This window comes from Chiloscyllium plagiosum, unplaced genomic scaffold, assembly GCF_037043375.1.
Source record: "Chiloscyllium plagiosum isolate Xiang-an unplaced genomic scaffold, Cpla_swu_hap1 HiC_scaffold_53X, whole genome shotgun sequence".
Classification (NCBI taxonomy): Eukaryota; Metazoa; Chordata; class Chondrichthyes; order Orectolobiformes; family Hemiscylliidae; genus Chiloscyllium; species Chiloscyllium plagiosum.
The window spans coordinates 18,335,752-18,351,178 of record NW_028270191.1 but is presented as its reverse complement, the minus strand read 5'-3'; positions in this window follow the sequence as shown (position 1 = coordinate 18,351,178).

Below are 15,427 nucleotides of genomic sequence, written 5' to 3'. Positions count from 1 at the left end.
CAAAAATGCTTAAAAGTCACTGGATTTAAATCGACGATTGAAGCAAGCAAAGGGGCAATTGGCATACCATATGGCTGCCAAATTAGACTCTTAGGAAAAGAGTTTGCCAGACTTCCCATATTTCTGTAGTTTGTAACTGTGGGCTTGGTGCCTAAACATTAAGAATGATGGTATTGCAGCAACGTTTGGAATCTATCGCCAGTACATTTGGATCTTTTTCTCCCCTAAACTTATGAAACTTTATGATTTATTTCCCCTCCAAGTTATTTCCATTTTAAAGATACCCACTCCCAACAATCGCACTACATGTTCCTCTCTTTAGTGAAGTGCCACCTCATAACTCTCACCATTGCTTTCCAGGAGCAGTTAAAGCTGTTCCCCCTTTCCCCCAACTTACCTGTGCCAATAAACCAACTTCTTAAGTTTCTAAAGGCACAGTTACACACAATCCTTACTACAACAGGAGCAGGGCTCACTACAATCTCTCGATCTCACACAGTTCATATGAATTCGGTCGCAGGTCACTGTCCTCTTAGCAAGGCCCATCATTTTTGACTTGGTGATAGTATTTCACTTCCTAGCTTCCATTAATATTTCTTCCACTTTCTAATTTGTGACAGGAAAAGTAATGACCATTTGTTGTAGCAATGCAAACACTTCATTTACACTGGTGCTCAAGGCCCTATCTTGCTAGAGATCCTGAGGTAGTGAGTGAGAGCTCACACCTATTAACTATGACATATTCACCAATGTCCTTCAGGGAAGGAAATCTGCCATCCTCACCTGGTCTGGCCTACACGCAACCCCAGACCCATAGCAATGTGGTTGACTCTCAATTGCCCTCTGAAATGGCTTAGCAATCATTCAGTTGTACCAATCACTATAAAGTCTCAAAGAAATGAAACCGGACAGATCACCTGGCATTGACCGAGGCACCAGAAAAAAAGTAACGGTAGAAACAGCCCTGTCGACCCTGCAAAGTCCTCCTCACTAATAGATGGCAGCTAGTGCCAAAATTGGGTGTTGTCTCATAAGACTGGTCAAGAAACAACCTGACATAGGTATACTCAGAATCACACCTTACAGGCAATATCCCAGATACCATCCCTGGATATGTCCTGTCTCACTGGCAGGACAGTTGGATACAGTCAGGAGGGAGTTGCCCTGGAAATTCCCAACATTGACTCCATACGTCCTGAAGTCTCGTAGCTTCAGATTAAAGATAGGTAAGGGAACCTCCTATTGATTACCATGTACTGTCCTCCCTTGGCTGATGAACTGGTACTCCATGTTGAGCAACACTTAGAGGAAACACTGAAGATAGCAAAGGCACAAAACATATTCTGGGTGGGGGATTTGAATGTCCAGCACCAAGAGTAGCTCAGCAGCAGTCCTACTGATCAAGCTGGTCAGCTCCTTAAGGATGTAGCTGATAGGTTGGGCCTGTGGCAGGTTGTGAGGGAATCAAGAGGGAAAAACGTACATGACCTCATACTTACCAAATGTGCCTGATGCAAATGCATCTGTCCACGACCGTATCGGTAAGAGCAACTACCGCACAGTCGTTGTCTTCATATTGAGAATAACCTCCATCATGTTGTGTGGCACTATCATTATGCTAAATGGAACAGATTTCAAACAGATCTAGCAATTCAAGACTGGACATCCATGAGGCACTGAGGGCCATCAACAGCAGAATTGTGCTGGAATACAATTTATAACCTCATGGCCTGGCATATCTCTACTCAACCATTACCATCAACCCAGGGGATCAACCCTGGTTCAATGGAGAGTGCAGGAGAGCATGCCAACAGCAGCACCCGGCATACCTAAGAATGGAGGTGTCAAATTGGTGAAGCTACCAAACAGGACTACTTGCATGTCAAACAGCATAGGCAGCAAGTGATAGAGCTAAGTGATCCCACTACCAACAGATCAGATCTAAGCTCTGCAGCCCTGTCACATCGCGAATGGTGATGGACCATTAAACTCCCTGGAGGCAGCGGCTCCACAGATATCACCATCCTCAATGATGGAAGAGCCCAGCACATCAGTGCAAAAGACAAGGCTGAAGAATTCTCTGCATTCTTCAGCCAGAAGTGCCAAGCGGATGACCCATCTCAGCCTCCTCCAGTGGTCCCCAGCATCACAAATACCAGTCTTCAGCCAATTTGACTCACTCTACATGATATCAAAAAATGGTTGGAGACACTGGATAAAGGCTCAGGGTCCTGATAACATTCTAGCAATAGTACTGAAGACTCATGGTCCAGAACTTGTTGCTCCCTTAGCCATGCTCTTCCAGAACAGTTACTACACTGGCATCTGGCCTGACAATGTGAAAATTGCCCAGGTATGTCTGGTACATACACAGGACAAATCCACCACAGCCAATTACCACTCCAGTCTACTCTCGATCAGTAAAAAGTGATGGAAAATGTCATCAATAGCGCTATCAAGCAACAGCTGCTCAGTGACGCCCAGTTTGGGTTCCGCCAGGCCACTCGGCTCCTGACTTCAGGAAAGCCTTGGTTCAAACATGGACAAAAGAGCTGAATTTTAGAATTACGTGAGAGTGACAGCCCTTGACATTAACGTTGCGTCTGACCAAGTTTGGCATGGAGGAGCCTGAGGAAAACTGGAATCAATGGGTTTTGGGGGCAAACGCTTCACTGTTTGGAGCATATCTGGCACTTAAGAACATGGTTGTGGTTGTTGGAAGTCAGTTATCTTAGCTCCAGGACATCTCTGTCGGAATTCCTCAGGGTAGTTTCCTTGATCCATCCATCTTCAGCTGCTTCATCAATGACCTACCCTCTATCACAAGGTCAGAAGTAGGAATGTTCACTAATGATTGCACAATGTCCAGAATCATTTACAGATCCTTAGATACTGAAGCAGTCCACGTCCAAATGTTAAGACCTAGACAATATCCAGGCTTGGGCTGACAAGTGACAAGTGACATTCACACCATACAAGTGCCAGGCTATGACCATCACCAATAAAAGACTATCTAACCATTGCCCCATGACATTCAGTGGTGTTACCACCACTGAATCCCCCACTATCAACATGCTGAGTGTTATCATTAACCAGAAACTCAACTGACACGGCACATAAACACCATAGCTACAAGACCGGGTCAGAGGCTACGAATCCTGTACAGAGTAACTCGCCTCCTGACTCCCCAAAGCCTGTTCACCATGTACAAGGCACAAGTCAGGAGTGTGATGGAGTACTCCCCACTTGCCTGGATGGGTGCAGCTCCAAGAAGCTCAATACCATCCAGGACAAAGCTGCCCGCTTGATTGGCACCACATCCACAAGCATTCACTCCCTTCACCACAAATGCTCAGTTGCAGCAATGTGTACTATATGCCCTATGCACTGCAGAAATTCACCAATGATCCTCTTGACAGCACCTTCGAAACCTAGGACCACTTCCATCTGGAAGGGCAAGAACAACAGATACATGGGAACACCACCACCTGCAAGTTTCCCCCCCCCAAGTCACTCACCATCCTGACTTGGAAATATATCACTCACTGTTCCTTCACTGTAGCTGGGTAAATGCTGGCCAGCCAACATGTGCATCTCACAAATGAATAAAAGAACAAATATGCATCTGTACAGTGCCTTCATAGCAGCAGGACATTCCAAAGCCAATGGAGGTACTTCTTGAAGTGTAGGCTCTGATGCAATGAAGGAAACTGGGCAGCCAATTTGCCCACAGCAGGCTCCCACAAAGCCCCATGATGGCAGACGGACAGACTGTTCTATTGGGAGCCAGATTCAGATTCTGAGCTGCAAATTAATGGGCCATAAGCAGCTGAAACCATCATTAAAAGGAGCTGGTTGCGTCTCTCTCACTCTCAGCCCCCCAAAAAATGTTCCGTCACACTGCAGGCCTGTGCAAGTGCAACCACCTCTCAGATCCAACATTGTCTCCCACCATGCTCTAATGGCTGGCTGTCTTTGTATGGGGGCAGGGGGGGGGGGGGGGGGGACCTAGCCAATCCCCCTCCACACCCAGTTTTAAGCTCTTAAAGATAACTTATCTCGAGAATGTGTCTTCAAAGTAGTTCTGGGATTTAGATATTAATGAACTGAAACCTGCAACACATTCTAAAAGATGAAAGCCTTAACAGCAATCTAGGTTTATTCAATATATCATTTCAGTTGCATGATACTGTAATCTTTTGCGATAAATTTTATGTCTTATGGTTCTCTTCCAAAGTTACCTGAAGGAGGAACAGCACTCTGAAAGCTAGTGCTTCCAAAAAAAAACTTGTTGGACTATAACCTAGTGTGTATGATTTTTAAATCTATTTATTTGACACAGAAGGCACCAATACTCAACTGCTTTGGAAAGAATGAGCATACACAACTCTCATTAAAAGGGAAACATTCACAGCAAGCTCCAAAAAGCTATGGTCCCACAGCAATCTCTCTTTGGAATTTGGTAAAGTGAACACTCAGAGCTAACTAAGATGTATAAAATTTCATAAAAATTGCTCTGTACCAATGTGTAACTGCATCAATCATGCATGATTAAGTTAAAATTCTGTAATAGTCCAGTAAATTGATCAAATGAACACAATATTAACTGCACCATTAATTTTTATTAGTCAATGCAGGCTACAATTCTACAATGCCAGCAATCAGATTAACACTCTCGAGGATGGGAAACAACTCTGACCCTGCCCTTTTAAAGATTGGGTCATATAGATGTATCATGCCTCATTTGAAGAGTGGCTTTTCTAGAATTGCCAGACAATCTCATACTGGGGGATGTGAAACTATTCTGACAAAAGGTACTTAAGGATTTTTTATTTTACAAAGTTGATACCAGAACTGTAATCTCAGGCTGGGTGTCATTTGAAACAAAAAAGACTGAGGGTTGGCCAGAGGAAGTCTTTAACGTTATGAAAGATTTCAATAAGAGTGGAAGAATGTTTCCTCTTGAGGGGGAAGACCAAATCAAGAGGCCACCAACAGATGATAGTCACCAAGAAATCCAAAAGGAGTGCTGAGAATGTGGAACTTGCTACTGTGTGGAAATTGTTTTGACAATTAAAAGGAAACTGGATAACCACATTAGGGAGAAGGGGATAAAATGTTATGCTGATAAAGGGAAATGAAGAAGGATGGGAGGAGACGTGAATGATGGCCAGCATGGACTAGTTGGGTCAAATGCCCTATTTCTCTACAAACAAAAGTAGGCCACTCAACCCTTCAAGCCTGCTTCACCATTCTAAAGGTCATGGCTGATCTGATTTTAACCTCAACTTTACATTCCTGCAAATCCCCCAACAATCTTTAATTCCCCATCTGCTCTGCCTTAGAAGCATTTAAAGATTCTGTATTCACTGCTTTTTGGAGGAAGGGAATTCCAAAGACACTCAATCTTCAGGAAAAAATAAATGTTTCCTCATTTCAGTTTGAAATGGGCAATCACTTATTTTTAAAGTGACCCTCAGGTCTAGGCTCTCCCACAAGAATCATAGAATCCTTACAGTGTGGAAGCAGGCCATTTGGCCTATCAAGTCTGTACTGTCCCTCCGAACAGCATCCTACCTCGACCCATCCCCTTACCCTATACCTGTAACCCTGCCAATCCATGTTTGGACTGTGGAAGGAAACCAGAGCACTCGGAGGAAACCCACGCAGACACCGGGAGAAAGGCAACTGTCTGTGTGGAGTTTGCAGAGAGGGTGGACCTGAACCCGGGTCCCTGGCATTGAGGCAGCAGTGCTAACCACTGCTTTCAACAACCTTTTGACACCCACCCAGTCAAGTCCCCTCAGGATTATATAGTCATACAGCATAGAAACAGACCCATTGGTCCAAACGGTCCATGCCGAACATAATCCGAAACTAAACTAGTACCACCTCCCTACTCCTGGCCCATATCGCTCCAAACCTTTCCAAATATCTTTTAAACATTGTAACTGTACCCACATTCACTTCCTCAGGGAAGTTCATTCCACACACAAACCATCCTCTGTGCAAAATATTTGTCTCTCTAGTCTCACCTTAAAAATATGCCCCCAGTCTTGAAACCCCCCATCCTCGGGGAAAGAAAATCACCATTAACTCTACGTTTCAATTAAGTCACCTCCGACTCTTATGAACTCCAGAGGATACGGGCCTGACCTTTCCTCAGAGGGCAATCCATTCATTAGTCTAGTAAACCCTATATGAACTGCTTCCAACACATTAACATCTTTCTGCAAGTATGGTGACCAGCATTGCACACAGTACTTCAGATGTGGTCCCAATGCACTGCTATTCATGCAGTGGGCCATCCAGATTTTTCTGCATCTCAGTGCTCTGCAATTTCTAACCATTTAGATAATACGCTTTTTTTCTGCCAAAAATGAACAATTTCACTTTTTAACATTGTACTCCATTTGCCAGATCTTTGTCCACTCACTTAACCTATCTATATTCCTTTGTAGGCTCCTTATGTCTTCTTCACAACGCACTTTCCTACCTATCTTTGTGTCATCAGCAAATTTAGCTGCCAGACCTTCAATCCCTTCATCCAAATCATTTGTGTAAATTATAAAGCGTCGAGGCCCCAGCACCAACCCCTGTGGTACACCATATGTGACATCCAGCCAGCATGAAAAAGACCCATTTATTCATACTCTGCCTCCTGGTGGCCAGCCAATCTTCTGCCCAAGCCAATGTTACCCCAACACCATAACCTTTTATTTTCCACAATAACCTTTGCTATGGCACATTTGATAATGTCTTCTGGAAGTCTAAATACATCTACTTGTTCTCCTTTATCTACAGTACAAGTTACTTCTTCAAAAGAACATCAAGAAATTAGTTAAATATGATTTTCCTTTGACACAACCATGCTGGCTCTGCCCGACTACCTTGAACTTATCCAAGTACCCTGCTATAATGACAGAGATTGAGCTGTTTTATAGTTTCCTGCTTTCTGCTTCCCTTGTGATACCAAAGCAAACTATCTGTTCCTCCATTACAAACTCCTCAGCTTCATTATCAACATTTAACTCTTCAAATATCTGAAGACACTTTTCTGTTTTAATATTGTTGGTTCTCATTTTTTCCCCTCCTAGTTAATCTTTTAATAATTCCTTGCTTTATGAAAATTAAACATGCTGTCCAATCTCCTGAGTTGCCACTTACCTTTGCACAATTCTGTTTCTTTCCTTTGAGTCTGATAGCATCTTTGACTTTTTAAAGTTAATGACAGATGGCAGGTCCGTCCCTTAGAATGCTTCTTATTCAAAGTTTGGGTGAAGATTTGTAGCTCGGGTGCTCGTTGTTGGACCTGGACCCAATATACCGGCCACTACAGCGGAGAGCTGAAACTGACAACCGGAAGCGGCAGGGACAGGCCACTATAAATGCCGGAGGAAACACCACAGAAGCACTTCACAGGAGGCTCTCAAGCACTGAGGATGTCACCTAGACAGGGGACGAAACGTTTGCAACAAAAATTTCCAGCTCGGCGAACAGAACCACAACAATGTTTCTTATGTTTGCATGCATCTGTTCTATGCTTTCCGAAATATCCCCTTAATTGCTTGTACTACGTCTCTATAGACCTGTCCCTTATCCTAAAATTGCCAGTGCACTTTTGTTACCTCTGCTTTCACAATTACTCATGTTTAAATTCAAAACAGTAGTCTTGGACACTCACTTCTCTCCCTTAAACTGCATGTAAAATTCAATCATAGTACAACTACTTTCATGGAAGTCAGCAATTAATTTTCTCACTGGTCAAACCAAGTATGGAACATACATTCTTTCTAGCCCCAGGCAAGTTAATTTGCGTGTCTTTTCATTCTGGAGTAAGCACAATAAGCAAGAGGATTCATCTGTCTTAAGCACTTCAGCTCTCCTTTGTACCACATTCAGCCTGCTCTAAAACCAAGAGATCACCGTATATAGACATTTCATTATATAATTGTATCCACCTTCTGGTCTGTCTTCACCAGGCTGGGACCTTTTGACTTTAGGCTCTGCCTGGTTAGTCAATGATGTAATGGAGCTGAGTAGTTTAAGAATCAATTTTATAAAATCGTATCAAAATTCATATGTACCCTAAGATTTTGCTTTTAGATAAAACTGGTAACAGTCACCACAAGCAAAGGGAATGCAAAAGCTCTTTAAACAGTGTACTCTAACTGAAACAGTCTGACCATCAGCTGTTGGTTGCAATAGTCCCAACAAATATCTAACTCCTCCCAACAGAGTTCTTTCCCTGCTTATTATTTTTCATGAAGCAATACAGAATTGAATCCAAAATTCTGACACTTAAAAATCATTTTTTCCACAGCTCGTTCCAGTCTGGCAAATCCACTGCAGTTCAGCCCAAAGAAATGAATAGGACCAGGAAAAGGCAGCAAGAAATTGCTATATATATATATATATTTCATTCTGCCTGCTGGCCACATTTCACCCTTTGAAGTCTATTGTCGCCCTCCGCTGTGTTTCCAGTCTACACTTACATCTTTTAATTAATTCACAGGATGTGGGCATCAATTTCAAGCAACAGTGAAGGGAACAGTGGTTTTGCTCCAAGTTATAGTAGTACATGGCTTGAAACATGTATTGTAAGTGGCAAAGATCTGGGTTCAAAGTTTGTGAGAAGATTTGTAGCTCGGGTGCTCGTTGTGGTTCTGTTCGCCGAGCTGGAAAGTTTTGTTGCAAACGTTTCGTCCCCTGTCTCGGTGACATCCTCAGTGCTTGGGAGCCTCCTGTGAAGCGCTTCTGTGGTGTTTCCTCTGGCATTTATAGTGGCCTGTCCCTGCCACTTCCGGTTGTCAGTTTCAGCTGTCCGCTGTAGTGGCCGGTATATTGGGTCCAGGTCTATGTGTTTGTTGATGGAGTTTGTGGATGAGTGCCATGCTTCTAGGAATTCCCTGGCTGTTCTTTGATTGGCTTGCCTTATAATGGTAGTGTTGTCCCAGTCGAATTCATTTGCTTGTCGTCTGCGTGTCTGAGGATGTCACCTAGACAGGGGACGAAATATTTGCAACAAAACTTTCCAGCTCGGCGAACAGAACCCACAACAAAGATCTGGGGTTTGGAAGGCGCTGTCAGAGGGAACTTGGCAAGATGGTGCAGTGCTAACGTTGAAGGGTGTGAAAGCTGAAAGAGGTGGGTAGAATGCAAGACAAGTGAGGTGCTTTGTGCTGGAAGGTGCAACTTCTTGAGAATTGCTGGAACTGCACCTATCCAAACACATGGAAAATATTCCTGCCACCACCTTGTAGACTGCGGACAGACTTTGGGGAAGGAAAGTCGCGAGTTACTCTTAGACTCTGACCTGTTCTTGTAGCCATAGTATTTATACAGCAGGTAAAGTTAAATTTCTGGCTGAAAGGTGATGATTGCAGTCACTAGGATTTGGTGACCCTTTGTGCTATAGCTGACATTGCACTCTATCCACAAATCACTTCAGTTCAGGTTCTCATCACAAACTTGAGAGAGATTATGGAAACAGAAGGATGCACAGATATAGAGATCTAAACATTTATATTATGCCATCTTGATATCGATAGTTATGGGGATAAATGGGAGAGGGTGGAACTGTTCTCAGAGTCATCCAGCACAAAATCATATCTTTCGGTCCAACCAGTCCATGCTGAACATAATCCCAAACTAAACTAGTCCCACCTGCCTGCTCCTGGCCCATATCCCTCCAAACCCTTCCTGTTCATGTTTCTATCCAAACGTCTTTTAAACATAAGTGTACCCACATCCACCACTTCCTCAGGAAATTCATTCCACGCACAAACCATCCTCTGTAAATGATTTTGCCCCTCACGTCTTTCACCTTAAAATTATGACCCCCTAGTCTTGAAAGTCCCCATTCTAGGGAAAAGACAAGTACCATTAACTCTGTCTATACTCATTATTTTATAAACTTCTATAGGTCATCTCGCATTGCACAGCAAGTAGTTAACATTGGAATGAGCATGTGGAAAGGGAGATTGAATTACAGCTTTCAACAGGTATTGGATCATTATCTGAAAAGACAAAAAAAAACAGGGATTACGGAAACAATCGGGAGCAGGGCTAGGAGATGTGCCCTTCCAGACAGTAACATGAACTTGATGTTCAAAGTTTGAGAGAAGATTTTTAGCTCGGATGCTCGTTGTTGTGGTTCTGTTCGCTGAGCTGGGAATTTGTGTTGCAGACGTTTCGTCCCCTGTCTAGGTGACATCCTCAGTGCTTGGGAGCCTCCTGTGATCACAGAAGCACTTCACAGGAGGCTCTCAAGCACTGAGGATGTCACCTAGACAGGGGACGAAACGTCTGCAACACAAATTCCCAGCTCAGCGAACAGAACCACAACAATGGACTTGATGGATAAATGTATTGTTCTACAATACCTTTTGTGTGTATACACACACACACGCCACAATTTGTCCCTCACCCTTCAGGTGTCACGTTCTCATGGCTAGCCAGAGGGAATATCTTCTAGATTGAAAAAAACTTCATTCATAGGATGTTGGCTCAGCCAGTGATCACCCATTCCTCATTTCCCTTAAGAAGATACAAGATATGTTTGTTCTAGGTGTGACACAAGCACAAACTCTTTACAACTCAATCTTTCCTCACTGCACAAATAGTATCCTTAAATACAAATTGCAATTGAATCAAAACAACCGATACAAATTATTTTTTAAAAATGCATACACCACAGCATAGCAAACTGCACTGTAGTTCAGTAATGCTGAGGGGACAGCACTGGAGACTGGCAAGTTCACTGGGCTCTTGATTTAATAGGAGAGCGCCCCGAGTGTTATGGTGCAACAGGGAAGGGGCTTTGACAGTATTAAGCATGGTACAGGGTGTGGTAGAGCTGGAGTAGGCATTCTGAAATTTGGTAGCACAGAGTTGTTGCATAGCAGTGGAGCCCTGAGATTCTCTCAGCAATGAGGGGGAGGTCAAGGTTGTTACAAAAAGCAATGGTACGACAAAAAAAAAACTGCAAAAAAGGAAACGTATTTCATAGATTCCCACTTATTCTTAATACTAGCATTGCTGGAACTCTGCCTCTCAAACAATGAGACCAGTTGTCAATAATTCTTGACAAACTCTCTACAGCACATCTGCCATCGCGCTGCAGAGTTCGGTCTTAACTAAGGTGTATTCTTAGCTCAACTGGGCCCTCTGCTGGAATTAAGATATTTTTGCTTTCTCAAACAAAACTGCAGTTTTTTTTTCCTTCTGTCTGGTTGCCTCAATTTCCTTTGAAACTTTCACAGCCACTGGTCATCTCATATTGCTGGACAGCCAGTGATGCTTTTTTGAAGTGTGACCTGTGGTACTGTAGGAAGTACAACAGACAATTTGCACACAAAGCTCCCAAAAACAGCAACATCGTAATAACTACATTGCTGGGTCATGACTCAACCAGGAAGAGTGCGCCATTACCATGCCTTCAGAAAACAAAAATCACCATTAGAAACCAAGGTCTTTAGAAATCCCAAATACAGTACACATCTTCTGGTTCCCCTTATCCATTCTGTTTGCTACATCCTCTAACTCCAATAAATTAGTCCAGCGTGATTTCTCTTTCACAAAACCATGTTGACTCCTAATGCCCTGCTATTACTTCAGCAATGGAGTCCAGCATTTGTCCAAAAACAGATGTCAGACTGTTTCTTGCTTCTGTCTCCCTCCCTTCCTCCTTTTTGTTGTGCATAGTTTATGACTCCTTCCTATCGGAAAGATATTGTGAAACTTGAAAGGGTTCAGAAAACAATTACAAGGATGTTGCCAGGGTTGGATTTGAGCTATAGTGAGAGGCTGAACAGGCTGGGGCTGTTTTCCCTGGAGCGTCGGAGGCTGAGGGGTGACCTTATAGAGGTTTACAAAATTATGAGGGGCATGGATAGGTAAAGTGTTTTCTCTGGGGTCGGGGAGTCCAGAACTAGAGGGCATAGGTTTAGGGTGAGAGGGGAAAGATATAAAAGAGACCAAAGGAGCAACTTTTTCACACAGAGGGTGGTATGTGTATGGAATGAGCTACTAGAGGAAGTGGTGGAGGCTGGTACAATTGCAACATTTAAGAGGCATTTGGATGAGTATATGAATAGGAAGGGTTTGGAAGGATATGGGCCGGGTGATGGCAGGTGGGAGTAGATTGAGTTGACATATCTGATTGGCATGGATGGGTTGGACCGAAGGGTCTGTTTCCATGCTGTACATCTCTATGACTCTATGCCCAACTTGCTGCACTGATTGCTATTCAGGACAAAAGCAATTCATATCAGGTTGTATCATTAATAGAAAATAACTGTTTATTGCAACACACAAATGGCAGAAAAAATAATTTCTAATGTATTGCTATGAGACTTAAACGCTACCCCATCAGAAATCCCAAATAGATGCACACTGATTCACGACTAAGACAGATGGGTTTGACACATTATAGGGTGATCAAAATTCTGAAGACCAGAATCTAGATCTTGAGAATGGGTTAAATAGGCTTTCACTGTTGTTTGACTTTTTTAAAGCACTGGTGACATTGCCTGCAAAGTGATAACTATCAAAGTGGAGAACAGCTATCTGGTGGGAAAAATATAGTTCCTTAATGTGAGAGATTATTCTTTGCCGAGCCAAAGTTTATGCCCCTGCTCCTCCTGAAAACAATGCGATAGGACCTTGTACATGCATCTGAAGGGGCAGACTTGTTTAACACAAATTTGGAAGATAGTAGCTCTAATAGTGCAGCATTCCCTCAGGAGTGCAGAGGGTCAGCCTGGAATTCTGGGTCTCTCTCTCAGAACAAAGAGCCATGTGACTCAGAACCAAAGAGACATTGACAAGTTTGTGGAATGTGCAGATAGGTGGCAGATGAAGTTTAATGCAGAAAAGTGAGGTGATACACTTTGAAGGAAGATCACAGGTAGACAATATTAAGTTGGGCCACATAGCCAAGGTGATGCAGGAGCAATGACCTATGAGTATGCGCACAGTTCATTGAAGGCAGGACAGGTGGAGAAATCAGTTAATGAAGTATATAGTAGCCTGACCTTTAAGGGGGACATTTGAGTACAAGAGCAAGGAGATTATACCAACCTTACATAAGCCATTTGTTCGACCTCAACTACAGTATTCTGTACAATTCCAGGCACCACACTATAGGAAGGATGGGAACGCATTGGAATGCATGCGGAACAGATTTACAAATATGGTTCTGAAAAGAAGAAACTTCAGTTATGAGGGTCGATACTGTTCTCCTTGGAGATGACAGCTAAGGAGAGTACTGATAGATAAAACCTGATCACTGCTGCAAGTGTCTTATTGTTAACATGCACCTAACCCTGTTGCTGTAAAGCACCCCGATGAAAAAGTGTAATATAACGCAAAGTTTTGTGGCTGTTGACAGAAACATAGTTGCAGATATGGTGTACAATTTGGGGTGATCTATTTCAGTGATTAAATGCAGCGATTGGGCAACTTCAATTCACTCTGTTTGTCAGCTTACAGATATACCTGATCCAGCTAAAACAGCAGTTGATATGCAAGGATTGTTTTTATTGATACCAATAATGAGAACCTGAAGTCATCATTGATTCAAGCATGTCCCTTTATCAATTCTTCTCTATATTTAACAAGTATGCAGCGAGTAAAGAAAACTGGTTTCCAGCGGTTGAAGGGTTAAACAAACTGAAGACAATCTGCAAAACCAAAAAGTGGCAATAGCAGTATTTTGGATTATAAATGTGCAGAATCTGAAGTTCAAGACAGAGTTAAATAAATACAGTATTTGAAGGAGAATAAAATGAGACGATTGGGCGATACTGGATTGCTGTTCAAAGAGCTAGTTTGAACTCTGGGCCAAAACAACCGCCTCCTGTGCTGCACAATTCTATTTGTGGATACGTGGCAGGAGGTGTGATGCATTGGTGGTTTAAGCATTTTCTATAGAGAATGGAAGCTTAGAAGGCGTGCCCAATCTCTGCAGGTGAAAGTGAGAAAATACCAAATCCATTGATATCAGATTATAGGTCTTGCCAACTGTGGTATTTCTCAAAACGTTTCAGTGGAATCTGCTAATAACCCACTGCCTAGACAATGTACTTTCAACTTTATGCAAAAACAAAAACGTATTCCAATTCTTTTGCTGCTGCAATTTTATAATGGAGTCAGCGTGCCAAACATTCCTCAGACAACGCTTAATTCTAAAACCCAGTTAATGACAGAACACTGAATCTGCCACTACTGGGAAGCTCAAGGTTTTAAATCATCCAACACTGTTATGCTACAGTGCAAATAGTTATACTTTATTTACTATAGAAAACTCTTCTGGGTTTTATTTGAAGTATAGACTAAATTTAGATTGCTGTATAGGTTTTCTGCTGAGCTTCAGATTCAAACAGACCCAAAAACAGAATGCTAACAGTCAGCATTTCATAATTCTGGAAAACTGGCTCACCAGAGTGAAGTGATTTAACCAACTGCTGCAATTTATGGAACTCCCAACACAGAACAACGCTGATTAGCCAAACGACACCGGCGGGGAGTAGTTTGTTCAGATAATCGAATGTTTGGATGATATTCGGTCGTCCGAAATTCGGATAACAGGGGTTACTCTGTATACATTTACATATACAAGTTCCCCAACAGCAAAGACATTTCGCCATTGTCTGCTAGAATGGTTTCTGTCGTCAGTTATAATTTTGACCAAAATAGTACAAAAAACTGCCGCAGAATTCACTAACAAAACAACTTGAGTTCTACACGTGGGCCTGCCCAGGGAGCCCATGCTTTGGTCTCCAGGGCACATTCAGACAGCCAGTGACAATGATCCAGCGGAATCCCTGAGACTCTTCAGGACGCTTGCCACAGAACTCAAAACATTAACTCTGCTTTCCCTCCAGTGATGCTACAAGACATGCTGGAGTTTCTCCAGCTATTTGTTTTTGTTTGTCCCAGATCCCCATCATCTGCAGGTTTGTTTTATTATAAACTGGGGCACAAATTATGGACAAGTTCATAAAAGTCTACAACTTAAAAGTCTTTTGTAAGACAAATCAATGAAAGCCAACCAGGGTAGATTTAAAATAGAAGCTGTACTTGACAACTACGTTGGAAAAATTGGTCAAATAAAAAAAATTGATGAGTACAAGAGGACATACTATTAAAACAACAACAGGAGATATACAGGGCAAAATTCACCAAGGATAAGAAATTGCTCAGGTGGAAAGACTGGAGAAACTCAGCTTATTTCCACAAGGCCATGGGAATTTTTAAGAGACAATTCAAAATCTTGTGAGATAGAACTAAGTTCCACCAGTTGGAAAGTTAGTGTTGAACTGTCGCAAATTTAAAATTGCTACCAAAAGACAAGAGCTTGAGAGAAATTCCTATCAAAAGTTGCAAAAGACCAACTACCTCCAGTTGCAAAGTTTCCATTCAG